The 27448-nt window shown below is 35.9% G+C and overlaps 1 protein-coding gene across 1 annotated transcript in view; it reads left to right on the forward strand.

Moving 5' to 3' along the window:
- The first annotated feature begins 6580 nt into the window (after positions 1-6580).
- The window catches only part of CDH18 (cadherin 18), a 743326-nt gene continuing 722458 nt past the window's right edge, over positions 6581-27448 (forward strand). Inside the window, exon 1 of the mRNA XM_057709534.1 lies at positions 6581-6657. The gene's annotated coding sequence lies outside the window, so the exon portion shown is untranslated. The remainder of the gene's footprint in view (positions 6658-27448) is intronic.

The raw sequence follows: 27448 nt of genomic DNA on the forward strand, positions 1-27448 counted from the left end.
ATTTATTAGGCAAAACAGCCATTTGGGGTAGATAAGAGGATCAATAATGGTCTTGAAGTGCTTTCTTAACCGTGAACTCTTCAATCCACAACTTACATATGTAAAATATGACAGGTGGTAAATATTAGACTCTAAAGCAATGGACATTTGCTGTGACTCAAAATGTGTATAAATTGTCGATGGTATTATTTAACAAATAATACACATTCTTTAAAAAAGTTTATGGAGGGCCTATTAGATGCCCTTTAATTAAGGGAAAGTAGACAGAATAGTTTCAAAAGTGTACATTATATAATTATGTACATTAATGAAGTTGAATCTAGCCTAAGACACCATAAACTGTCATTTCTATCCTACATACAATTATTTCAGCTTTTGTTAGTTCTATGGTGTTTATATATTGAGCTTTAGATTTTATAATATATTTACATAATATAAAATCCATCAAAAGATATATAAATCCATATAAATTAATTGTTCAAAAGCATTTAGTCATGTTAAAAAGCAATATTTTACTACCATTTTCATTCATTTACTTAAATATCTCCTTTTCTAAAATTGATTAATCAGACATTTGTATTTTAAAGTTTATTTATTACTCTCTATCTCTTATTGAATAATATATTAAAATTATATTTTGCCATGGAAAGTTAAATTTCAAATACCCCAGAGGAAGCATAATTATCCTAGTTTTTAGTCAGACAACTCCTTTTCTACATTGTGCAATTCTTTTTTCTCTCATCTAGTAACATTCTATCAGTGTCCTTTCTTCTTCACTCAGCACACATCTCTTTCTTATTAACCCACTGGTAGGTGTCTTTGGGTATTCTTCTGCCATTGTCTTTTTTCTAAACCTTTGTCTGCATCCTCCCTGGCACCACCCTGTACAGCTCCAGCTCAATCATCACAGCTGCTATCGGTTGAGTGGTGTTCCCTGAGAAGATATGTCGAAGCCCTAACCCCCAGTACCTGTGAATGTTATTTGAAAATGGGGTCTTTATAGACATAATCATTAAAGATGAAGTCCTAGAGTGGGCCATAATCCAATATGGTGGCGGTCCTTATTAAAAAGAGAAGAGACACAAAGACAGATATGCACAGAGGAATGATGATGTAAAGACATACGGGGAAAATGTCATGTGATGATGAAGGCAGAGAATAAGTTGATGCTTCTGCAGACCAGGAAATTTCCAGGTTTGCCAGCAATAGCAGGAGCTAAGAGAAAGGCATGGGGAATATTCCTTCCCAGAGCCTTCTGAGAAAGCATGGCCCTTTGACACTTTGATTTCAGACTTAGGTTCCAGAACTCTGAGACAATAAAGTGCCAGTTGTTTTAAGCCACCCAGTTTGTAGCTCTTTGTCATAGAAACCTTAGAAAACTAATATAACTGCCATTGGCCTCCTCAACATCTACAACCATAATATGTAGCCCTTTCAAAACAATGGCATGAAAAATTGGAGATAGTTCCAACACAACGTTAGTAAGGCTATCTGTGCACTTGGTGATCATTCTCTCCGTCTTTGACTAGAGCCATTTCTCTCCTTTATTTCTTTATTTCAGCATCTGTCTCTCCTCAACTCCAATTACATTTAGTAGCAACCGTGCTTCCCAATCTCAGAAACTGAAGCATCGAGTGAGAATTTACTGCCTTTCAGTTTGTCCATGTTCATTCATATTCCCCATTTTCACAATTAATTGAAATCAAAACAGACAACAAAAATTCTCTCATTTTCTGCAAAAGGCAAATGCCTCCACCCATGTTCAGATATAGTTTCTACATCACTACCAGTATCCTAATTTTGACTTTTGCAGAAGGTTCAGTACCGGGCTCAGTCTATTTCAGCTGAAGAGGGCATTTGAGGTCTTCAGAGAGTTACTGAATTAAAGAGTTCTGAAAACTGGATATGATGACCTGACAATGACAGAGGGGAGGCAATGAAAGAAATTACAGGAGAGTGGAGGTCAAATCACTGAGGTGAATCAGAGTAAGCAATAGGACTAGAAAAGCCAGCAGGGCCAGAGGAGATATTCTGAACATAAGAATTTGCCCTATGGTAAAATAAATAAAATAAAGGCAGCTTGGGATCAATGGGTGCCTTGACAAATTGCTTTGGACTGTTCTGCTTGGGGGACCTACTTGTCATGAAAAATCAAAACGATGCTTTGATGGTTTGCCTTATATCTAATTATTTTCTCTTTCTATAAACTAAACATTTTTTTCCCTTCTGCTAGCTCCTTTTGGCATGCAATAATCCTATTTAAAATCCTCCCATCTTTTAAAAACTAGACTTTGAAAACCATTCCATCAGAAGAAATAAAATTAAAACAAAATAAATCCATGCCCTTTCTAAATTATGTCTTTCCATACAGCCACAAAATTTGCTTTTATTCCTCAACCTTTTGAAAGTTTTGTTCAGCCTCTGATGAACTGATTTTCTGGCTGATTCATCAGTGATCTCTGTATTGTCAAAGGCAGTGCAGTTTTTGGTTTGAACGTTTTTTAAACTTTACATACTCTTTCTATACTTATCTACCCATCACCAGTCTCAAGACCATCCCTCATTCATTTTCACTCTCTTCCTTCATTTTCTTCTTCCCAGTCTGTCTCTCTTGGTTTTTTTTTTTTTTTTTTTTTCTTTTTTTGTGGTGGTCAATTTCTCTGAGAGGTCTCATCAATTCCTATGCAATCAGCTATCATTTATTTGCCAATGGCTCTCAAATTAATATTTCTGACCCTGAATTTTTCTCTGAATTAAAAACTCTTGGATTTACTAATTCCCAAGCAATGTGAAACTTGGCATGCCCCAAACTAAGAATATAACTTCTGTTGTAAATTATATTCATGGCATGACTAAATGTCTCTGGAAACCATGCTTTTTGTTTCTTACCACTACTCTCATAGTTTAGGACTGTGTTTTCATTCTCCCTGTCTGTTTCAATATTGTCTTAATTGGACCCTTTGCATTCAAGTCTTGCCCTATCATTCATCCCACATTCTGCTCCTGAAACTAGAATCTTAACACGTTGCCACCCTTCTTGAAATTTCTCAGTGGCACTCATCAGCAACATCGAATCAAGTCCAGTTTCATAAGATGACAAACAACACAGCACTATTCTGAACAGAGTCCACACCTCTAATTCCTATCTCGCAACTTTTGCATCTGCTTTTTCATTTTTGGCTATAGAACCATCACAGATAGTTTTTTCAAATTAGCTAAACTTCCTCATGGTGCCATGGCTTTGAACATGTTGCCTCTGCTTGGGTTGCCTTTCCAATCAAACATCGTTCACTAGATTATCTCCTAAAGCCAGCATGCTTGTCAAGAAGATGCTCAAATATCACCCTCTTGGGATTTATTTTAATCCCTCCAGCTTTGATGAGGTGTCTTGATTTGGGAACCAGTATTATTACAGTTAATGGCTTGAGTTATGCAAAGGCAGAGCTTATGCTTCATTCACTTTTGTGACCTCAGCAATCAGCCCAGGTCCAAGTCTAGAGCAGGCTTTGAATATTTGTTGATTAAATGTGGCCATCTCTACTGTCTCCCACTTTGGATCTTCACACATATATCCGGCTGGAGAGCTGCATAAGCAATGTTGACACACTTCTATTTTTTAAAAACATTTATTTATTTATTTATTGGTTGCATTGAGTCTTTTTTGCTGCATGTGGGTTTTCTCTGTTTGTGGTGAGTGGGGACTACTCTTCGTTGTGTTGTGTGGCTTTTCATTGTGATGGCTTCTCTTGTTATGGAGCACTGGCTCTAGGCATGTAGGCTTCAGTAGTTGTGGCACATGGGATCAGTAGTTGTGGCTCATGGGCTCTAGAGAGCAGGCTCAGTAGTTGTGACCCATGGACTTAGTTGCTCCGCGGCATGTGTGATCTTCCTGGACTGGGGATCGAACATGTGTCCCCTGCATTGGCAGGCAGATTCTTAACCATTGCACTACCAGGGAAGTTCCACTTATACTTTATTCTACCACATGAAAAGCATTGTTCCTTTGGCATTGGGTCTGTGAGTTGAGTGTCTTTTCAAACATTAGTGTGTATAAGAATTTCCTAGAGAGCTTGTTAACATACTTAACTTGGACTCATACCCAGAGGTTTTGGTTCAGTAGGTCAAGGTAGGGTCCACAGTATCTTAACCTGCTTACAGGTGCTTCTGCTTCAATAGAATGATTCTGAGAACTACTGGTATAGAATATAATTGAGAGGAAAGAAAAAAGTTATTTCCCCTGCCTTTGGAGAACTGTCAGGCAAGACATCTGAAGTCCCTTTGTGAAATTATGTTACTTTTTATCATCTTTAAATTTTCAGAGTTAGATTTGTTTATTCCAATTGTCTTACGGGTATAGTGGTGATAATAGCAAAAGGGTTGGGTGATGAGGATATGAAAATAGAAACAGTGCTCTATGTATACCTTTCTGCAGGCTTCCCTCTGCCTGTTCCTTTTAAATGCAATGCCTTTCCCCTGCTTATTGTTATTCCTTTATTGAATCTATAGATTAGTGTGTATCTGGTCTACAGAGTTTTCTTTGGTTGTAATATTACCACTACTAACACAATTTTAAATTTGAGAAAATTTTAAAGTATATTTTAAAAATATATTTGCTTCTAGATCTCATTTGATTTCAGTACAAACTAGTAGGTTTAACAAATTAGATGTTTTTATGCTCATTTCACAAGTGAGAATGCTGGAATTCACAGACAAAGATGTTGACTGTGGTCCTATGATTAGAAAATCTCAAATTTGGTACTAAATTTGTAGACGGTCACCCAGATTAGTGGGCATTTAAATTTGCTGCTTATCAGACATAATGGGTGCTCATGAACATTTATATAGATCAAAGTGACCACAGGACGTGCTGACACTGACATCTTTAGTAACAATATTTACAGTTGTGAAGGACAGAGCTTTTAGAGCCAGACTTCTCTAATTCACGTGTACCTCAACAAATTACTACTTACTGTATAGCATTGAGGGAGTGAGTTAAATCTCATGATGAGCTTATGATTATCATCTCCTAATTATCGTTTGTAAGAGGGAAACAAGGATTGTTGTGGATATTAAATGAGTTACTATACAGATATTGGATTCTGGAAGATAGCTTTAGTGCAGAAGAGAGATTAGACAAAAATGGGTTTTATGAACAGGAGAGAGGTCAATTAATTGAGGACATGACCTAATGCCACTGATCAGATAGAATGTGGAGAAAATTGACATGATATGTTATATTATCATGACAAGATAATATAACTTGTATAATATTGCTAAGTGATATCACAATTTAAAAAACAAGTCTAGGGCTTCCTAGGTGGCACAGTGGTTGAGAATTCACCTGCCAATGCAGGGGACATGGGTTCAATCCCTGCTCCAGGAAAATCCCACATGCCGTGGAGCAACTAAACCCATGAGCCACAACTACTGAGCCCATGTGCTGCAACTACTGAAGCCCATGCACCTAAAGCCCATGCTCCACAACAAGAGAAGCCATGGCAATGAGGAGTCTGTGCACTACAATGAAGAGTAGCCCCCACTCACCGCAACTGAAAAGAAAGCCCGCTCACAGCAAAAAAAGCCCAACACAGCCAATAAAATAAATAAATTAATTAATTAAAAACAAACAAAAAAAAACCAAGTCTAAGTATGAGAAAAGTTGGTTAATTTCTGGAAAAGTAAAACTATGTTTAAGAAATGTGAAGAATTATTCTTTTGAAATTTATCCTGTAAAAATAAATTGTAGTTGTTTTAAAATTGTAGTTATTTTAAAATATGAAAGTTTTAAAAATTTCCATTCTTCTGAAATACAATCCATATTATTAATTTTTAAGTGTAAAGGGATTTGCCATCTGCATGTATGTAGCGGTGTGTGTGTGTGTGGTGTGTGTGTAAAATTTACTGTCACAATAAAGGATTTTTCCAGATAAAATTAAATGTCTCCCCTCTTACCATACCTTATTTTTTATTTGCTTAGGTGTCTCTTTCTTGATAGCCACATTAGTTTGATGTCACAATATATTAATTTGTGTGCCATGAAATTGGAGTGGGGTTATGCTACACTTAGCATAAGATTAACAAAAGGTCTGATCAGGAGGAAAAGAAAAAATGGCCCAATGCCCATTAATTTGCCTCACTGGGTCATGTTTTGTTTTGTTTTGTTTTTTTCCCCCTTAATTTAGAAGGGAAATACTTGTCTTTTATAAAGCAGTTTGATTGAAACTAAACCTTCTTCACCATATTTTTAACTTGTATATTCACTATCACAGACATGCTTACATTTTATGAATGATTTCTGTTAGAGTTAGAGATTTCAGTCATCTGAGGAGATGCAATGCAGTGAGACTCTGCATCTCAAATGGTAGCAGTTCATTCTTTTTATATTGCAAAGTGTATTCTTACAGAAACAGAATTTATGCCATCATTTTCTATGTAGGTTGCATGGCATCTGATCCATAGTGGCAGAAAAAAAAATGATTCCAGAATATCTGCAGTATATTTTGCTGAATATTAACAGCAGGTTCAGATGTGTTTCATTTCTGACCTTGTGAAATGCTTTCTTGCTTATGCAACGCTTTATACATCAAATGCACAAACTGCTACCAGGGCTTCAGCTGCTTGCACAAGGATACATTTCCGAAAACAAATGTTGTTCAGGTCAGTTTCACCAATGTCATTTTTCTTCTATTATTTCATGGCATAAGAAGTGCATGATATATTATATTACATTTTAAATGTGATGCAGAGAAGTCATAATGCTGATTTGTTTCATGTGAATGCTCCTTATTCTATAGTGTTAAGAAAAATTTATTCAAGCTGTCAAACCAGCTAATATTTCCAATCAGATTTAGAGAATATTGTTTCTATGATTAATTGCTCATAATAATTCAATACATGTGTATGAGTGTGTGACTATATGTGTGTGTAAATGGTGTGTTATTTGAGTTGAAACTCCAAGTAAGTGAACATTGTAAACATCAGCAAAATTCTGAGGCTGTGATTTTTTAATATTTATATATGTTTAGGATATTTGCAATACTTAAATTGAGAAAATATTTAGGTCTAATAAAAGCAGAAAAGTTTTAGATAATTTTTCAAACTTATAATAAACAGAATACTAGGATCAGAGGCACCTGTGGAGACTGAGGCACAGTTTTATCCTTGAATTCAAATTTGAATAAATATTTTTCAGATCTTTCTATATATCTAACATTCTAAACTGTGTGACTCAGAGACTGTGATTAATTCTGATTTGGTGATGAGAGATTATTGAGAAAATAAGTTGAACTTCTTTTTAAGTATTATTTCAGAGTAAAGTTAGTGAAATTTTCTACAAATTGAAAAAAAATCATACTTCTAGTTACATTATTTTGCCTAATGCAGATATTAACTTAGGCACAGAATCAGAGTTCATGCACAATAGCTCTTAGGAAATTTTTCCAAAATGATAATTGGGTGAAAATGTAGTCCATGTTAGCAATGAAATGTCAGGATGGCATTATGCTCATTTAATTTTTAAAGGAAGATACTCAACTTAAGCAGAGAAAAAAAATCTCAAAAACAACTATTGTCTAGGCTGTAGACGCTATGAAGAATTGATACAGTTTGCAACTTTGTGAGAGACCCTGTGATGCAGGTGAATGATTTTTGTTTTATCCAGTTAGCATCCTCAGTGCACAGACCCTGTAGTGTGTGTTTGGGGAATACCCAATATCCCCTTAACAGTTTCAGTAAGCTGCATCAGGAACTTAGTCACCAGAGATGAAGGCAGGAAATAAAGAATTATTGTGCAAGCAGGTCTGCTGAGTCACTTCATACTCTGGTATCCCAAGGCTGTCACTGATGTTTAGATGAAAGTGCTATAGATCTAGACAATTATTATATTACTGGGCACATTAGAAAAGGGTTAATCACACCAAGATTTTGAATATTTTCTCAATCAGCAATCATGAAGAAAAAATATAAATTATTCTCACACAAAGAAATACACCCAAATAGCAAGATTTATTTTTAAGTATCAATTTTTCTCATTTAAGCCTTATACTCATTTTGCAAATGAAATATACAGTATGATATTTTAAATTACTAGTTCATTGCACCCTTTTCACACAATGGAAGCCATTAATTTCCCTTTAATATAAATATACAAAAAATTATTGGTCTTTAGCTACTATTATAAATGGCAACTACACAATATGTATAGCTTATTAAAAACTGCTATTGCTATGTGTAAAAAATTGCTTAACTACATATTGAACTTGTCTGTCTCCATTAATACTGAGATTTTAATTTATAACAGACTTGTTTTACTGACAATAGTGGCAAAGTAAATGATGACATTTTAGAGCTATCACCCCAAATATCATATTTATATTTTTATTACAGGGCTATATAGTTTGCATATAATTCCTTGCTTACATACCTGATTCTTTCATTAGACTTTGAGCTCCCTCAGGACAAAGGTGATATATAATTAATATCTTTATTTCTAACATTAAATACAATATGTGGTATGTAATAGGTAATAAAAAGTAATTATATGTCAAAAATAGCAAACACAAATATACAAGAAGTAAAATAAATATATTGATATAATTTCTTATAATATTATTTAAAAAATACCATTAAGTGTGCTGATTCAGTTGGAGAACTAAATGACAAGATACATTTTCTTCATCTTAATAATCAAGTTTAGTCTTCAGAAAAGTCAATTCTAAAGATAAAGCATAAATTGAAGTTCTAGGTTATCCTTGAGATTGGTACACATTAGTTATGAGAGTCAGCAAACTGTATTTTATTTGTGCTGTCACTACTGCTAGAAATCCAAATGAATGCAGAAAGCGGTCTCTCTTTTTGAGAAGAGATGACTATAATATGGGCAAAATGCAGAAACACTGTTGTCTAGAAAAAATAACTTCTATGATGAACTGACTCTGAAACATAATAAACTATACCAATATTTATGCTTGTTTTTTCCTTGGAAGAGTTTTTTAAGTAACCCATAAAGATGAATTGTAGTACAGCATTACAAACCATGTGCTGTCCTTGGGAATTAACTGTGCACAGTATAGCTGTGGCACAGGATAGAGTTCACTGGCCTCAAATGCAATTTTATTTCTAATCCTTATGTTGCATTTTGAGATCCTATAATAATTAGTCTCTGATAATTGAAGTCATAAAGGTGTTAGTTAAAAATGTTAGTTAAAAAAGAGAGTTCCCTGGCAAAATCAGCAGGATCTCAGAGAAAGTCAATGAGCTCGAGTTGGTTTGTGGTCTGGTACTGGGTACTGTAGATTCAGGACACAGTTTAATTTTTTGTACAGACCATACGTTGATCGGTCTTAGGGGAGTGATGGACATCACTCACAAGAAGGATGTCGGACTAACTCTAACGTCAGTCCTTCCATGTTAGTGGGAAAAAAACAACACAAGAGGACCAAGTTTTCTGTCTCATAAAATCCATTATGATAAACCCAAATTATAATATTAATGATCCTGAATGGACTCAACACAAGAAAATTAATTAACCTTAGTGCAAAATGCCGTAAAGGAGTGCTTGTCGCTATCAAATAGAACATACATTCTCAGGTCCCAGCATCATTTCTCCTCAGGAGCGCTGTGGAAAAGACAACTCCCAAAAGGCATCTTTAAAGTTTTCTCTTGTTTAGGCTCCATATGGTCGACTGCTTATTAGTAAACCCAGTTTTCTTTCGCTATGCTAGCACGAGCATAGTTATACTGGTGTCTTCCAAGCTGTGTTCCTTGGAACAGTCTTTGAGGAAATGATAATAGTAATGGCAATAAAAAAGTGATCCATGGGCAAAAAGTGAGGAAAATTATTGCAATCTGTATCATCCTCTTAGAGAATCACAATGTAAAGGAGGATACTGAATGTTCAGACCTATATTAAACACACACACACACACATTTAACATTTAACATTGTTTACTGAAGTATTTCCAAACATTCTCTGCCCCCTCAGGACAGGTAGTGACATCCCAAAATACAAAGTTTCCTAGAATAGTGTTCTTGTAAGATATTGAAGTTCATATTTTGCTTTTGCATTTATTAAAATATCCATCATTCTGATCTAGCAAAAGCACATGCTTGTTCTTGCTTGCTAATGCGTTTTATTAAAGTCTAATCAACGTACTATAAATTTCAAATACTTAAAGTTTACAGTTTGAAAATTTTTAAATTTGTACACATCCATGAGACCATTATCTCAATCGAGTTAATGAACATGCAAAAATGTCTATAAGCCTCTTTGAATCGCTCCATGCTAACCCGGGAAAACACTGGACAGATTTCTGTTACTATGCATTTGATGACTTCTAAAAATTTTATATAAAATGAATCATACAGTGGTTTGTTTGGTGGAAGAGGGTTCTAGTTTATTTCATTCAGCATAATTATTCTGTGATTCATCTATGCTGTTTATTCATTTTTAGTGCTAAATTATATTCCATTGTATAGATATAACACCATTTGTGTATTCATTCATCTGTTCAGGAACATTTTTTTGATCATTTTCTCTGTTTTTTGGCTATTACAAGTATTTGTCTATAGAATTTTACTTGTAATAGCCAAAGTCTCTGTTTAGACATATGCTTTCATTTCTCTTGGGTTAATGCCTAGGAGTGGAATGTTGAATCATATTGTAGAAGTATGTTTCACTTCTTAAGGAACTATTAAAATGTTTTCAAAATGTTTTTGCCATTTTACTTTCTCAGTAGCAGTGTATGAGTTTTCCCGTTTCTCTACATCCTCACCTAATACATTCAAGGATACAACTTTTTAATTTGAGTCGTTCTAATATATGTGTGGTTGTAGCTAATCATGATTTAATTGGCAGTTCCAAAAAGATTATTGATGCTGCTTACTTTGGCATGTGTTTTTTTTTTTTTGCCGTTTGCATTTCTACTATTGTGGCATGTCTATCTTGTGGCCATTATTAGGGGGAGGGGGCAGAAGTTTGTTTTGTTTTGTTTTCTTATTAATTTATGTGAGTCTTTATATATTTGAGTACAAGTCCTTTTTTCAGGTTTTGCTATGTAAAAAGCCAAGCCAATCTATGGCTTGTTTTTTCTATTCTCTTAAGAAGGTCTTTTGAGGAGAAGTTTTTAATTTCATGAAGTCCAAATTATCGATATTTTTTTAGGCTTGTTCTGTTAGTTCTGTTCCTAAGATACATTTAGGCATACATATATCACCCAAGGTCACAAAAATTTTCTACTATGTTTTCTTTTAAAAATGTTATATTTTTAACTTTTACCTTTAGATGTGTGGTGCATTTTGAGTTGATTTTTGAGTATTGTGCAAGGTATAGATCAATGTTCTATTTTTTTAATATGAATATTCAAATGTTTCAGCACCAGTAGTTGAAAAGACTACAATATTTGCACTGAACTGCCTTTGCACCTTTGTTGAAAATCAGTTCTCCTTATATATGTGGGTCTATTCTGGACCCTACCCCATTTTGGAGATCTATTTGGCTTTTCTACCTAAACACTAGATTGTTTGATTACAATAGCCTTATATTAACACTTGAAACAGAGAGTGTTCACATCCCAAATGTGTTTTTTTGAAAGTTGTTTGCCACTTTTGGTCCTTTGCACTTCCATATGAATTTTAGAATAATTTTGTCAATTTCTAAAAAAAAAAAAAAAAAAAGCCTATTGGAAATTTAATTAGAGCTAAATCTATAGATCAACTTGAGAAAATTGATGTATTACAAATATTGAATCTTCTTACACCTAAACATAGTATATCTCATTTATTTAAAATTCCAATTTCTCACAGTAGTGTTTGCAGCTTTTATTGTAAAGGCCATTCACATCTTCGTCATATTTTTCCCTGAGTATTTTATGTTTATGATGCTTATAGTTAATGGTATTGTGATTATAATTTTAAGTTTAATTTTCAATTGTTGACAGCTACTGTATACAAATATGAGAGTTTTTTTTTTATGTTGATCATATGTCCTGTAGACTTAAAACTTGCTTATTAGCTTCTATAGCACTCTGTTATTTTTAATACATAGAAAATCATGTCATTTGAAAATACATTTCTACTTATTTCTTTCTAATAATATGAATGCTTGTTTATTTTTCTTGCCTTATTTTGTACTAGCCAGAGCCTATAGTGCAATGCTGATTAAAAGCAATAAGTGCCGGTATCCATGTCTTGCTAGTGATTTTAATGAGAAGGTATTTAGTTTTTTACCATGTTGGGTTAGTAATATTTACCTTTCTTACTTTTATCCCAAATGTACCTATGAAGTATTCTGGATCAGAGATAGCTATACTAATTTCCTAGCTCTGCCATAAGAAAATAGCATAAACTTGGTTGCTTAAAACAAAAGAACTTGATTCTCTCACAGTTTTGGAAGCTAGGGTTTGACATCATCAGAACTGTTCTCTCTCTGAAGGCTCTAGGGAAGTAGCTGTTTCAGGCTTTTTCTCCTAGCTTCTGGTGTTGCTAGCAATCCTTGTTGTTCCTTGGCTTATAGGTACATCATTGAAAATCTCTGACTTCTTTGTCACGTGGTATTGTCCATGTTTGTCTCTGTCTGTGTCCCTCTCTCCTTTTAAAGACCAATCATATTGGATTATTGCCCAAAAAACCAACGAAAACTTGTTTACATCTGCAAAGATCCTATTTCCAAATAAAGTTATATTCACAGGCACTGGGGCTTATGACTTCAACATATCTTTTTAGAAGACACAGTTCTACCTGTAACAACTGACCTCTGCAGATGCTTAATTTAATCTAGTTTATATGTACAGGCAGACCTTGTTTTATTTTACTTTGCAGATATTGCATTTTTTTTTACAAATTGAAGGCTTGTGGCAACCCTGTTCTGAGCAGATCTATCAGTGTCATTTTTCAGTGGCATTTGTTCACTTTGTGTTTCTGTGTCACATTTTGATAATTCTCACAGTATTTCAAAGATTTTCATTATCATCATATTGGTTATGTAATTTGTGATCAGTCATCTTTGATGTTACTACTAGAACTTGCTGAAGGCTCAGATGATAGCATTTTTAGCAGTATGTTTTAATTAAGCTATGTACATTGTTTTTTTAATACTTAATAGACAACTTAATAGACATACTTAATAGACAATAGTACAGTGTAGTGTAAGTATTAATGCTTAATAGACAACTTAATAGACATACTTAATAGACACAATATAGTGTAATCATAACTTTCATGTGCACTGGGAAACAAAAACATTTATATGACTCGCTTTATTGCAATATTTCTTTTATTGTGACTGTCTGGAAGCTATGACGCATCCGAGGTAGGTCTGTCATGTCCTGGCATAGCTTTGACGTGAGCACTGTTTCCATGTATATGTGTCCATCATGGTCATCAACTACTTACTGACAGCATTGATGTTAGACAACTGACACCAAATGGGGGAGCCAACAAATACTTAAAATGCATATGTAACAATTATAAAATATGCATTTTGTTTGACTTACTGTGTAACTTCTTTAAGTTTTAATTGTTTGTCAACATTTGATAATTCAGAATTTCACATGAAACACTAAATGTCACATCAAACTTGAAATATCAGAGACTGGACAATGGTGGTTCTTCATTATCTCATTGCATCCATTAACTGAAAGTAGTAATGCCTGGCACATTCAATCAGTAATCTGGTCTCCAATTTAGTATTTTTTCCTATTAATTCATATTGCTTCTTAAACCAAATCCACCTCATTTCCCCATATTGTCTGCCTGAGCCTCATAAGCATATTTTATCATCATTGTAGATTAACTCCGTGTGTTATTTGAACATCAGAACAATTTCATAAAACCAGTATAATAAACTCACAAGAATACAAGTCTCTGAATCCAGAAGGTCATGTTATATTCATCTTTATAGACAACATATTATATATAACAGGGTCTGATATTTGTTTCTTGAGTGGTGATATCTTCATTTATTCATAAATAAGACCTTGAGTGATGGTATTTGTCTTAATAGCTTATAATTAACAAACCCTACCTAGATGAGTAGAGAACAGTTACAAATATAGTGATAGAGATGCTGAAATACAGCAATAGAGATGCTGATTACTTTCTATTCCAGTAGTTGCCTTCCTAAATAAAATGGACTTTGCACAGTTCTAAGTGCTTATCAGTATATAATACATTCTTTGAATCCAGATAATTAAATATATGCCTTAGTTTACCCTTAGTGTTGATTCATGTACACTCACTTTATTTTATTTTCATAGAATTTAGCTATCACATTGAAAAAATTTGACATCAGGTATGATGGACAAACATGTTTATGACAGAGTGTAATAGTGGCCATTCACAATTTCTTGGAAATCTTGCAGCTTTTACATAAGCAAAATTCTTTTATTTACTTTAATTGTAATTTACTTCCCATATACCCATTTGAGTTTTTAAATGGTGCACAGAGTATGCTGAGAAAGAATGATGCAGTGGAAAAAGAGAAAAAATAAAGTGTGGGCTTTGGAATCAGAGAGACCTAGTGTTATTTGCTAGAATGTTGCCTTAATTAGAATTATTACTTCACATTTTAGCTTCAGTTTTATCTTCTGTATGAAGAAAATAATATTATGTGTTTTGTATTATTATCATACTATTACATTTGATTCTATTCTAGCCAATAAGACTTTGCTGCCTTAGTGATTTTCTCTTTCTTCTGTATTTTCATCTCATTGTTCTATATTGACTCATTACATGTAGCATATGAAATATTTTTCTCTCTCATCTAAGAAAATATAAAAAAAAGAAAAAAATATCATCCACAGCCTCTAGATACTATATTAAAGCCTTCCCACCAATTACTGCCATCCTATTTGAAACAACAAACAAAGAAGAAAATTAGTCATCGTCTTAGTCCTTTTTGTTTTTTCTTTTTTTTATTTTTTTTTATTTTTTGGGGGTACACCAGGTTCAATCATCTGTTTTTATACACATATTCCCGTATTACCTCCCTTCCTTGACTCTCTCCCCTCGAGTCCCCCCCACCCTCCCTGCCCCAGTCCTCTAAGGCATCTTCCATCCTCGAGTTGGACTCCCTTTGTTATACAACAACTTCCCACTGACTATTTTACAGTTGGTAGTATATATATGTCTGTGCTACTCTCTCACTTCGTCTCAGTTTCCCCTTCACCCCCCGCCCCCTCCCATACCTCGAGTTCTCCAGTCCATTCTCTGTATCTGCATCCTTATTCTTGTCACTGAGTTCATCAGTACCATTTTTAGATTCCGTATATGTGAGTTAGCATACAATATTTGTCCTTCTCTTTCTGACTTACTTCACTCTGTATGACAGATTGTAGTTCTATCCACCTCATTACATATAGCTCCATCTCATCCCTTTTTATAGCTGAGTAATATTCCATTGTATATATATGCCACATCTTCTGTATCCATTCATTTGTTGATGGGCATTTCGGTTGCTTCCATGTCCTGGCTATTGTAAATAGTGCTGCAATAAACATTATCATACAAGTTTCTTTTGGGATTATGGTTTTCTTTGGATATATGCCCAGGAGTGGGATTACTGGATCATATGGTAGTTCTATTTGTAGTTTTTGAAGGAATCTCCAAATTGTTTTCCATAGTGGCTGTACCAACTTACAGTCCCACCAACAGTGCAGGAGAGTTCCCTTTTCTCCACACCCTCTCCAACATTTGTGGTTTCCAGACTTTGTGATGATGGCCATTCTGATCGGTGTGAGGTGATACCTCATTGTGGCTTTGACTTGCGTTTCTCTGATGATTAGTGATGTGGAGCATCTTTTCATGTGTTTGTTGGCCATCTGGATGTCTTCTTTGGAGAAATGTCTATTTAGGTCTTCTGCCCATTTGTGGATTGGGTTATTTGCTTTTTTGGTATTAAGCTTCATGAGCTGCTTGTATATTTTGGAGGTTAATCCTTTGTCCGTTGTTTCATAGGCAATTATTTTTTCCCATTCTGAGGGTTGCCTTTTAGTCTTGTTTATGGTTTCTTTTGCTGTGCAAAAGCTTTTAAGTTTCATGATGTCCCATTTGTTTATTCTTGATTTTATTTCCATGATTCTAAGAGTGTCAAAAAGGATGCTGCTTTAATGTATGTCATAGAGTGTTCTGCCTATGTTTTCCTCTAGGAGTTTGATAGTGTCTGGCCTTACATGTAGGTCTTTAATCCATTTGGAGTTTATTTTTGTGTATGGTGTTAGGAAGTGTTCTAATTTCATTCTTTTACATGTTGCTGTCCAATTTTCCCAGCACCACTTATTGAAGAGGCTGTCTTTTTTCCATTGTATATTCATGCCTCCTTTGTCAAAGGTAAGGTGCCCATATGTGTTTGGGCTTACTTCTGAGTTCTCTATTCTATTGCATTGATTGTCCTTTCTATTTTTGTGCCAGTACCATACTGTCTTGATCACTATGGCTTTGTAGTATAGTTTGAAGTCAGGGAGCCTGATTCCACCAGTTCCATCTTTCCTTCTGAAGATTGCTTTGGCTATTCGGGGTCTTTTGCATTTCCATACAAATCGTAAGATTTCTTGCTCTAGTTCTGTGAAAAATGCCATTGGTAATTTGATCGGGATTGCATTGAATCTGTAAGTTGCTTTGGGTAGTACAGTCATTTTCAATATTTTGATTCTTCCAATCCAGGAACATGTTATGTCCCTCCATCTGTTTCTGTCATCTTTGATTTCTTTCATCAATGTCTTAAAGTTTTCTGCATACAGATCTTTTGCCTCCTTAGGCAGGTTTATTCCTAGGTATTTTATTCTTTTTGTTGCAATGGTGAATGGGAGAGTTTCCTTAATTTCTCTTTCTGCTCTTCCATTGTTAGTGTATAGGAATGCAAGAGATTTCTGTGCATTAATTTTGTATCCTGCTACTTTACTAAACTCATCAATGAGTGCTAGCAGTTTTCTGGTAGAGTCTTTAGGGTTTTCTATATATAATATCATGTCATCTGCAAAGAGTGACAATTTTACTTCTTCTTTTCCAATTTGGATTCCTTTGATTTCTTTTTCTTCTCTGATTGCTGTGGCTAAAACTTCCAAAACTATGTTGAATAATAATGGTGAGAGTGGACACCCTTGTCTTGTTCCTGTTCTTGGAGGGAATTCTTCCAGTTTTTCTCCATTGAGAACAATGTTGGCTTTTGGTTTGTCATATATGGCTTTTATTATGTTGAGGTAATTTCCTTCTATGCCCATTTTCTGGAGAGCTTTTATCATAAATGGATGTTGAACTTTGTCAAAAGCTTTTTCTGCATCTATTGAAATGATCATATGGTTTTTATCCTTCAATTTGTTGATATGATGTATCACGTTGATTGATTTGTGTATATTGAAGAATCCTTGCATCCCAGGGATAAACCCCACTTGATCATGGTGTATGATTTTTTTAACATGCTGTTGGAGTCTGTTAGCTAGTATTTTGTTGAGGATTTTTGCATCTATATTCATCAGTGATATTGGTCTGTAGTTTTCTTTTTTTGTGACATCTTTGTCTGGTTTTGGTATCAGGGTGATGGTGGCCTCGTAGAATGAGTTTGGGAGTGTTCTGCCTTCTGCAATATTTTGGAAGAGTTTGAGAAGGATAGGTGTTAACTCTTCTCGAAATGTTTGATAGAATTCGCCCGTGAACCCATCTGGTCCTGGGCTTTTGTGTGTTAGGAGATTTTTAATCACTGCCTCAATTTCCGTACTTGTGATTGGTCTGTTCATGGTTTCTATTTCTTCCTGGTTCAGTCTTGGAAGATTGTATTTTTCTAAGAATGTATCCATTTCTTCCAGGTTATCCAATTTATTGGCATAGAGTTGCTTGTAGTAGTCTCTCATGATGTTTTGTATTTCTGAGGTGTCCATTGTTACTTCTCCTTTTTCATTTCTACTTCTGTTGATTTGCATCTTCTCCCATTTTTCTTGATGAGTCTGGCTAATGGTTTATCAATTTTGTTAATCTTCTCTAAGAACCAGCTTTTAGTTTTATTAATTTGTGCTATGGTTTCCTTCCTTTCTTTTTCATTTATTTCTGCTCTGATCTTTATGATTTCTTTCCTTCTGCTCACTTTGGGGTTTCTTTGTTCTTCTTTCTCTAGTTGTTTTAGGTGTAAGTTTAGGTTGTTTATTCGATCATTTTCTTGTTTCTTAAGGTAGGCCTGTATTGCTATAAACTTCCCTCTTAGAACTGCTTTCACTGAGTCCCATAGGTTTTGGGTTGTTGTGTTTTCATTGTCATTTGTTTCTAGATATTTTTTGATTTCCTCTTTGATTTCTTTAGCGATTTCTTGGTTGTTTAAGAGTGAATTGTTTAGCCTCCATGTGTTTGTATTTTTTGCAGATTTTTTCCTGTAATTGATATCTAGTCTCATGGCATTGTGGTCTGAGAAGATGCTTGATAGGATTTCAATTTTCTTGAATTTGCTGAGGTTTGATTTGTGACCCAAGATGTGATCTATCCTGGAAAACATTCCGTGTGCACTTGAGAAGAAAGTGTAGTCTGTCGTTTTTGGATGGAATGTCCTCTAAATATCAATGAAGTCGAGATGGTCTAATGTGTCATTTAAAGCTTGTGTGTCTTTATTTTCTGTTTGGATGATCTGTCCATTGATGTAAGTGGGGTGTTCAAGTCTCCCACTATTATTGTGTTCCTGTCAATGTCCCCTTTTGTAGCTGTTAGCATTTGCCTTATGTATTGAGGTGCTCCTATGTTGGGGGCATAGATATTTACCATTGTGATATGTTCTTCTTGAATGGATCCCTTGATCATTATGTAGTGTCCTTCCTTGTCTCTTGTAATAGTCTTTACTTTCAAGTCTAATTTGTCTGATATGAGTATTGCTACTCCAGCTTTCTTTTGACTTCCATTTGCATGGAATATCTTTTTCCATCCCTTCACTTTCAGTCTATATGTATCCCTTGGTCTGAAGTGGGTTTCTTGTAGGCAGCATATAGAAGGGTCTTGTTTTTGTATCCATTCAGCCAGTCTGTGTCTTTTGGTTGGAGCATTTAATCCATTTACATTTAAAGTGATTATTGACATGTGTGTTCCAATTACCATTTTCTTAATTGTTTTGGGTTTGTATTTGTAGGTGTTTTCCTTTTCTTGTGTTTCCTACTTAGAGAAGTTCCTTTAGCACTTGTTGTAAGGCTGGTTTGGTGGTGCTGAATTCTCTTCACTTTTGCTTGTCTGGAAAGCTTTTGATTTCTCCCTCAAATCTGAATGAGATTCTTGCTGGGTAGAGTATTCTTGGCTGTAGGTTTCTCTCTTTCAGGACTTTCAGTATATCCTGCCATTCCCTTCTGGCCTGCAGAGTTTCTGTAGAAAGGTCAGCTATTATCCTGATGGGTTTTCCCTTATATGTTGTTTGTTGCTTTTCTCTTGCTGCTTTTAATATTTTTTCTTTGTGTTTAATTGTCATTAGTTTGATTAATATGTGTCTTGGTGTATTTCTCCTTGGGTTTATTCTGTATGGGACTCTCTGTGCTTCTTGGACGTTATCAATTATTTCCTTTCCCATGTTGGGGAAGTTTTCCACTAGAACCTCTTCAAATATTTTCTCAGACCCTTTCTTGTTTTCTTCTTCTTCTGGGATGCCTATAATTTGAATGTTGGTACGTTTAAGGTTATCACTGAGGTCTCTGAGACTGTCTTCTATTGTTTTTATTCTTTTTTCTTTTTCCTGCTCTGTGGCAGTTATTTCCCCCATTCTATCTTCCAACTCACTTATTTGTTCTTCTGCCTCAGTCATTCTGCTGGTTAGAGCATCTAGAGTATTTTTAATTTCAGTTATTTTGTTATCCATTGCTGTTTGTTTTTCTGAGTTCTTATGAACTGTTTCTTGTACTTTCTCTATTTTGTTATCGAGATTTTGTATCATTTTTACTATCATTACTCTAAATTCTTTTTCAGGCATTTTTCCTATTTCCTCTTCATTTATTTGGTCTTGTGGGGTTTTTTTCCTGCTCCTTTGCCTGCATGGTGTTTCTTTGTTTCCTCATGGTTGTCCAAACTTTTGGGGTTGCTTGTCCTGGCAATAGAGGTGTTTATAGAAGACTGTCCAAGCCTCAGACTAATGTCCAAGTATTGGTTAAACGAATATTAAGTCTAGGAAACACATACATATATAAGACACACAATTACTGAATCCGTTAGGACATAAGGCTCTAGAAAGACCTGACAGAACCCCAGTGTGCTATGAGATATTCAAAGAGAAACCCAACAGAAATTGACAACTGAAACAGAACAAATCAGAGACAAAAGCAAAAGCAAACAAACAACAAATAACACCCTACACATACAAACATCAATCCAGGGAGATTTTGTAAGCTAGGATCAAATATAGAAAAGAGCTGGAGTACCACCAGAGAGAATGGAGATTCTCAGAATGTAATTAGACAACTGTACTAAGAACTAAGATAAAGACAAAAGCCTAATATTAAATACCAAGGCAGTGCGTCATCTGGAGAATAGAGCAAGGAGTCTGAGCAGACCGATAGTGTTGCTTATAAGTATGTTAAGATAAAATAAACTTAAAAAGGCTGGAAGAAAGGGGAACAGAAGAGCGTAATGTGGTTGGAAATATGCAAATAAAAAGAAAGGAATAGAAATGTATAAAAGATAGGGTTGAAAGGAAAGTATGAGAGATATATTGTCCGTACTACCAAAAACTTAGCTAGATATAGAAGTATATAAAAAGGAAAAAAAAAAAAAAGAATAAAAAATATCATTAAAAAATTATGTTATAAAACTTGTAGATCCCTTAGGGCTAAGATTGTATTTAATAAATCAAAAAAAAAAAAAAAAGAGAGAGAGAGAGAAAGAAAAAAAAAAAATCCAAAACTGATCCCAGAATGGACCAGTTCAATAGGTACTGATGCTACTATTTCTGTTTCCTTAGCATCTCAGCTGTAAGTGTCCTTCTCCTTGCCTTGGGTTTTTTTTTGCGTTATTCTGTGACCAGCAGAGGTTCCTTTATTGTTCGTCTGTAAGCGTCGGTGTGTGGAGAGGGAGAGGGTACAATAGTGTCTCCTTCTCCTGGGAGTGAGTGAGCAGTGGCGCACTGCTGTTTCAGTCAGGCTTGGAGGTGCCTGTTGCAGAGGGCTCTGGTGGCTCAGGCGTACACAGAAAGTCTGAGAGTTGGGCCTCTCTCGGGGTTTTTTTCTTTTCTATGCAGTTGTTTTTTTTTTTTCTCTCGGCAGCCTCCCTGCTGCTGGCGTTGCAAGGGGTTTTAATCTAGCCCCGCCCGAGTGTCTGAGGGTGCTTGTTATCCCTGAGCACCTTAGGTGGCCCGCAGGGCGTCTCTCCACTGCCTGTTGCAGAGGCCCCGCAAGAGAGGGAGAGGCTATGCGTGCGGCTCCTCCCCCCCCCGCCCGGGAGCCTGCAGCCTCCAGCCGCCATCATGGCCGGGCAGCTCTCAGGGTCGGGCACTCCTCTCTGCGGACCTCCTCCCTCCTGTCCTCTCAGTCCGTCACCCTGCCGGCAACAACGTTTCTCCCCCTGAACCCGCTCTCCGGTTCCCACGCTCCCGCTCCTGGACCCTCCGTTCAGCCGCGGATCGATGTCTCGGTCCAGGAACGCTGAGCTGCGCTGCGGACCCTCCGTATGTTTCTCACTCCCTCCCATCTGCCACAGCTCCGGCGCTTCACCCTCTTTGAGCCCTCGTAGATGCCTCCCTACTGGTTATGTCGGGCTCCCCGCAGCCCTTTCTGGTGTGCGAGGCTGTCTGCTGGTGTTCAGCTGGTTCTCTGTGGGAATGACTGCGTCCTTCCGTGCATTCCCAATGCATCTGTGGAGAGGGATGCACTTCACGTCTCTCTACTTCGCCGCCATCTTTTCTCTCCCTCCGTCTTAGTCCTTTTAGTATGCTATATAACAATTGTTACAGACTGGGTAGCTAATAAACAATAGAAATTTAATTTTTCACAGTTCTGAAAGCTGAAAGTCTATGATCAGGGTGCCAGCAAGGTTGAATTGTTCTTTTCCATGTTGCAGATTTCTTCTTATATCCTCATATGTGAGAAAAGGGCAAAGAATCTCTCTGGGGTCTCTTATAAAGACACTAATCCCATTTAGGAGTGATCTGCCCTCATGACCTAATCACTTCTCAAAGGCTGCACCTCCTAAAACCATTACCTTGAGGATTTGGTTTTCAACCTATGAATCTTGGGGGGACACAAATATTCAGATCACAGCATTCTGTCCCCCAAATTCAAATTTTCTCAAATGCAAGACGCATTTGTTCCAGCCCAATCGTCCCAAAAGTCTTAACTCATTCTAGCATAAACTCAAGTCTAAGTCCAAAGTCTTGTCTAAATATTATCTAAATTAGATATGGATAAGACTATTCATCTAAGGCAAATTGCTTTCCAGCACTAAAACTGTGCAAGCAAACAAGTTATGTACCTACAAAATACAGTGGTGAGACCAGTACAAGATAAAACTACCATTCCAAAAGGGAGACATAGGAAAGAAGAAAGGAATAACCTCAAAGGCTGGAGTTACATACCTGCAGTTTTCATGGGGTGGAAATACACACTGGTTTTTCTACTGGTCAGGAGGGGATTCCAGGTGGCGACATTGCCCTAGGAGGGGCTCTCTGTAGTGATCTGGTCCCCAAGTCAGTTCTCTGCCCCCCAAGTCAGTTCTCTGCCCAGCGGTCCACGTGCTTGGGTGGCATGACTGAAGCCCTGGTCACTCAATGCTTAGAAAGCTAGGTAGATGTTGCCACGCCCTCACAGATCTACTAACAAAGGTTAGGTCCCCAAGGCTCTTGGTAAGGAGTTGTCTGGCTTGTTGAAATCCAGATGATGTCTCCTTCCCTTACTTTTTTTCCCCAGCTTTATTGAGATATAATTGACATACAACACTGTATAAGTTTAAAGTGTATAACATGTTGATTTGATATGTTTATACATTGCAAAATAGTCACCACAATAGCCTTAGCTAAAACCTCTATCAGGTCACATAATTACCACTTTTTTGTGTGTGTTGAGAACATTTAAGATCTATTCTCTTAGCAACTTTAAAGTATATAGTAATGCATTGTTAACTCTAATCATCATGGTGTAATTTAGATCCCCAGAATTTATTAATCTTACAACTGAAAGTTTGTACCTTTGCCCAACATCTCCCCATTTCATCCAACCGTTAACCTCCTGTAACCACCACTCTACTCTCTGTTTCTTTGGGTTCAGCCTTTTAAAATTCCACACATAAGTGGTATCATACAGTATTTGTCTTTCTCTTTGTGACTTACTTCAATTAGCATAATGCCCTCAAACTTCATCCATATTGTCACAAATGAAAGGATTTCCTTCTTTCTCATGGCTGAATAATATTCCATTGTGTATATATACATATCACATCTTCTTTATCCATTCATCCATTGATGAACACTTAGGTTGTTACCATATCTTGGCTGCAGTGAACATGGGATAAAGCTATTTCTTCCAGATCCTGTTTTCATTTCCTTTTGACAGATATCCAGCAGTGGGATTGCTGGATCATATACTAGTTTGCTGTTTTTTAATTTTTTGAAGAACCTTCATACTATTTTCTATAGTGGCTGCACCAATTCACATTAAAAAAAAAAAAGGCCAAGAGGATTCCCTTTTCTTCATATCTTCCCCAGCACTTATCTCTTCTTGCCTTTTTTTTCATTGGCTACTATATTTATTAACTATTTATAATCATTTTGAAGTGATTAAAAAGAGATGAGATTAACTAAAAGTAAAAAAAAAATTGTTACAAAATATAATAGTAAGTTATATAAACACAAAAATCATATTTCACTTATCAATTATTGCCCCCCCCGAATCGAGATTTTCAATTTTTTTTAACATTTTAAAGCTCTTTATTGGAATATGGTTGCTTTACATTGTTGTGCCAGTTTTTGCTGTACAACAAGGTGAATCATCTGTATTTATACATATATCCCAATATCCCCTCCCTCCCGCAACTCGCTCCCACCCTCCTTATCCCACCCCTTGAAGTCATTGCCCATCATCAACTTGATCTCCCTGTTTTAAACAGCAGTTTCCTACTAGCTATCTGTTTTACATTTGGTAGTATGTGTATGTCAATACCATTCTCTTGCTTCATCCCAGCTTCTCCTTCGTCCCCCACCCCATGTCCTCAAGTCTGTTCTCTACAGTTGCATCTTTATTCTTGCCCTGTCACTAGGTTCATCAGTAGCATTCTTATAGCTTCTATATATATGAGTAGGCATACAGTATTTGTTTTTCTCTTTCTGGCTTACTTTGCTCTGTATGACGAACTCTAGGTCCATCCACCTCACTACAAATAACTCAATGTCATTCCTTTTGGAATGAAAGGAATTATGGCTGTGTAATATTCCATTGTATATATGTGCCACATCTTCTTTATCCCTTCATCTGTTGATGGACATTTAGTTTGCTTCCATGTCCTGGCTATTGTAAATAGTGCTGCAATGCACATTGTGGTACATGTTTCTTTTTGGATTATGGTTTTCTCAGGGTATATGCCCAGGAATGGGATTGTGGGTCATATGGTAGTTCTATTTTTAGTTTTTTGAGGAACCTCCATACTGTGTTCCATAGAGGCTGTACCAATTTTCATTACCACCAACAGTGCAAGAAGGTTCCCTTTTCTCTGCACCCTCTCCAGCATTTATTGTTTCTACATTTTTTAATGATGGCCATTCTGACCGGAGTGAGGTGACACCTCATTGTGGCTTTGCCTTTCATTTCTCTAATGATTAGTGATGTTGAGCATCTTTTTGTGTGTTTGTTATCCATCAGGATGTCTTCTTTGGGGAAATGTCTATTTAGGTCTTCCACCCATTTGCAAATTGGGTTATTTGCTTTTTTGGCATTAAGCTGCATGAGCTGCTTGTATATTTTGGAGATTAATCCTGTCTGTTGCATTGCTGGCAAATATTTTCTCCCATTCTGAGGGCTGTTGTCTTGTCTTGTTTATGGTTTCTTTCACTGTGTAAAAGCTTCTAAGGTTCATTAGGTCCCATTTGTTTATTTTTGATTTTATTTCCATTATTCTAGGAGGTGGGTCCAAAAGAATCTTGCTTTGATGTATGTCATAGAGTGTTCTGCCTATGTTTTCCTCTAAGAGTTTTATAGTGTCTGGCCTTACATGTAGGTCTTTAATCCATTTTGAGTTTATTTTTGTGTGCCGTGTTAGAAAGTGTTCTAATTTCATTCTTTTACATGTTGCTGTCCAATTTTCCCAACACCACTTATTGAAGAGGCTGTCTTTTGTCCATTGTATACTCTTGCCTCCTTTGTCAAAGATAAGGTGCCATATGTGCGTGGGTTTCTCTCAGGGCTCTCTATTCTGTTCTATTCATCTACATTTCTGTTTTTGTGCCAGTCCCATACTGTCTTGATCACTGTAGCCTTCTAGTATAGTTTGAAGTCAAGGAGCCTGATTCCTCCAGTTCCATCTTTCCTTCTCAAGATTGCTTTAGCTATTCGGGATCTTTTGCATTTCCATACAAATCATAAAATTTCTTGTTCTAGTTCTGTGAAAAATGCCACTGGTAATTTGATCGGGATTGCATTGAATCTGTAAATTGCTTTGGGTAGTACAGTCATTTTCACGATGTTGATTATTCCAATCCAAGAATATGGTATATCCCTCCATCTGTTTGTATCATCTTTGATTTCTTTCATCACTGTCTTATAGTTTTCTTCATACAGGTCTTTTGCCTCCTTAGGCAGGTTTATTCCTAGGTATTTTATTCTTTTTGTTGCAATGGTAAATGGGATTGTTTCCTTAATTTCTCTTTCTGCTCTTTCGATGTTAGTGTATAGGAATGCAAGAGATTTCTGTGCATTAATTTTCTATCCTGCTACTTTACTAAATTTATCGATTAGTGCTAGCAGTTTTCTGGAAGCTTCTTTAGGGTTTTCTATGTATAATATGTCACTGCAAAGAGTGACAATCTTACTTCCTCTTTTCCAATATGGATTCCTTTTATTTGTTTTTTTTCTCTGATTGCTGTGGCTAAAACTTCCCAAACTATGTTGGGTAATAGTGATGAGAGTGGGCATCCTTGTCTTGTTCCTGTTCTTAGAGGGAATTCTTTCAGTTTTTCACATTTAGAATGATGTTAGCTGTTGGTTTGTCATATATGGCCTTTATTATGTTGAGGTAACTTCCTTCTATGCCGACTTTCTGGAGAGATTTTATTATAAATGGACATTGAATTTTGTCAAAAGCTTTTTCTGCATCTATTGAGATTATCATATGGTTTTTATCCTTCAACTTGTTGATATGATGTATCACATTGATTGCTTTGCATATATTGAAGAATCCTTACATTCCAGGGATAAACCACACTTGATCATGGTGTATGATCTTTTTAACATGCTGTTGGATTCTGTTAGCTAGTATTTTGTTGAGGATTTATGCATCTATATTCATCATTGATATTGGCTTGTAATATTCTTTTTTTGTGACATCTTTGTGTAGTTTTTGTATCACGGTGATGGTGGCCTCATAGAATGAGTTTGGGAGTGTTCCTCCTTCTGCTATATTTTGAAAGAGTTTGAGAAGGATAGGTGTTAGCTGCTCTCTAAATGTTTGATAGAATTCGCCTGTGAAGCCATCTGGCCCTGGGCTTTTGTTTGTTGGGAGATTTTTAATCACAGTCTCAATTTCCATACTTGTGATTGGTCTGTTCATATTTTCTATTTCTTTCTGGTTCAGTCTTGGAAGATTGTACTTTTCCAAGAGTTTATCCATTTCTTCCAGGTTATCCAATTTATTGGCATATAATTGCTTGTTGTAGTCTCTCATGATCTTTCATATTTCTGCAGTGTCAGTTGTTACTTCTCTTTCATTTCTAATTCTGTTGTTTTTCATCTTCTCCCTTTTTTTCCTCATAAGTCTGGCTAATGCTTTATCAATTTTATTTACCTTCTCAAAGAACCAGCTTTTCATTTTATTGATCTTTGCTATTGTTTCCTTCCTTTCTTTTTCATTTATTTCTGATCTGATCTTTATGATTTCTTTCCTTCTGCTCACTTTGGGGTTTTTTGTTCTTCTTTCTCTCATTGTTTTAGGTGTAAGGTTAGGTTGTTCAAAATTTTTCTTGTTTCTTGAGGTAGGACTGTATTGCTATAAACTTCCCTCTTAGATCTGCTTTTGCTTCATCCCATAGGTTTTGGGTCATCATGTTTTCACTGTCATTTGTTTCTAGGTATTGTTTTTATTTCCCCTTTGATTTCTGCAGTGACTTCTTTATTGTTTAATAATGTATTGTTTAGCCTCCATGTGTTTGTATTTTTTACATTTTTCCCTATAATTGATATCTAATCTCATGGCTTTGTGGTCTGAGAAGATGCCTGATACGATTTCAGTTTTCTTGAATTTACCTAGACTTGATTTGTGACCCAAGATATGATCTATCCTGGAGTATGTTCCCTGTGCACTTGAGCAGAAA

The sequence above is a fragment of the Hippopotamus amphibius genome, chromosome 15, assembly GCF_030028045.1.
Source record: "Hippopotamus amphibius kiboko isolate mHipAmp2 chromosome 15, mHipAmp2.hap2, whole genome shotgun sequence".
NCBI classification, from domain to species: Eukaryota; Metazoa; Chordata; class Mammalia; order Artiodactyla; family Hippopotamidae; genus Hippopotamus; species Hippopotamus amphibius.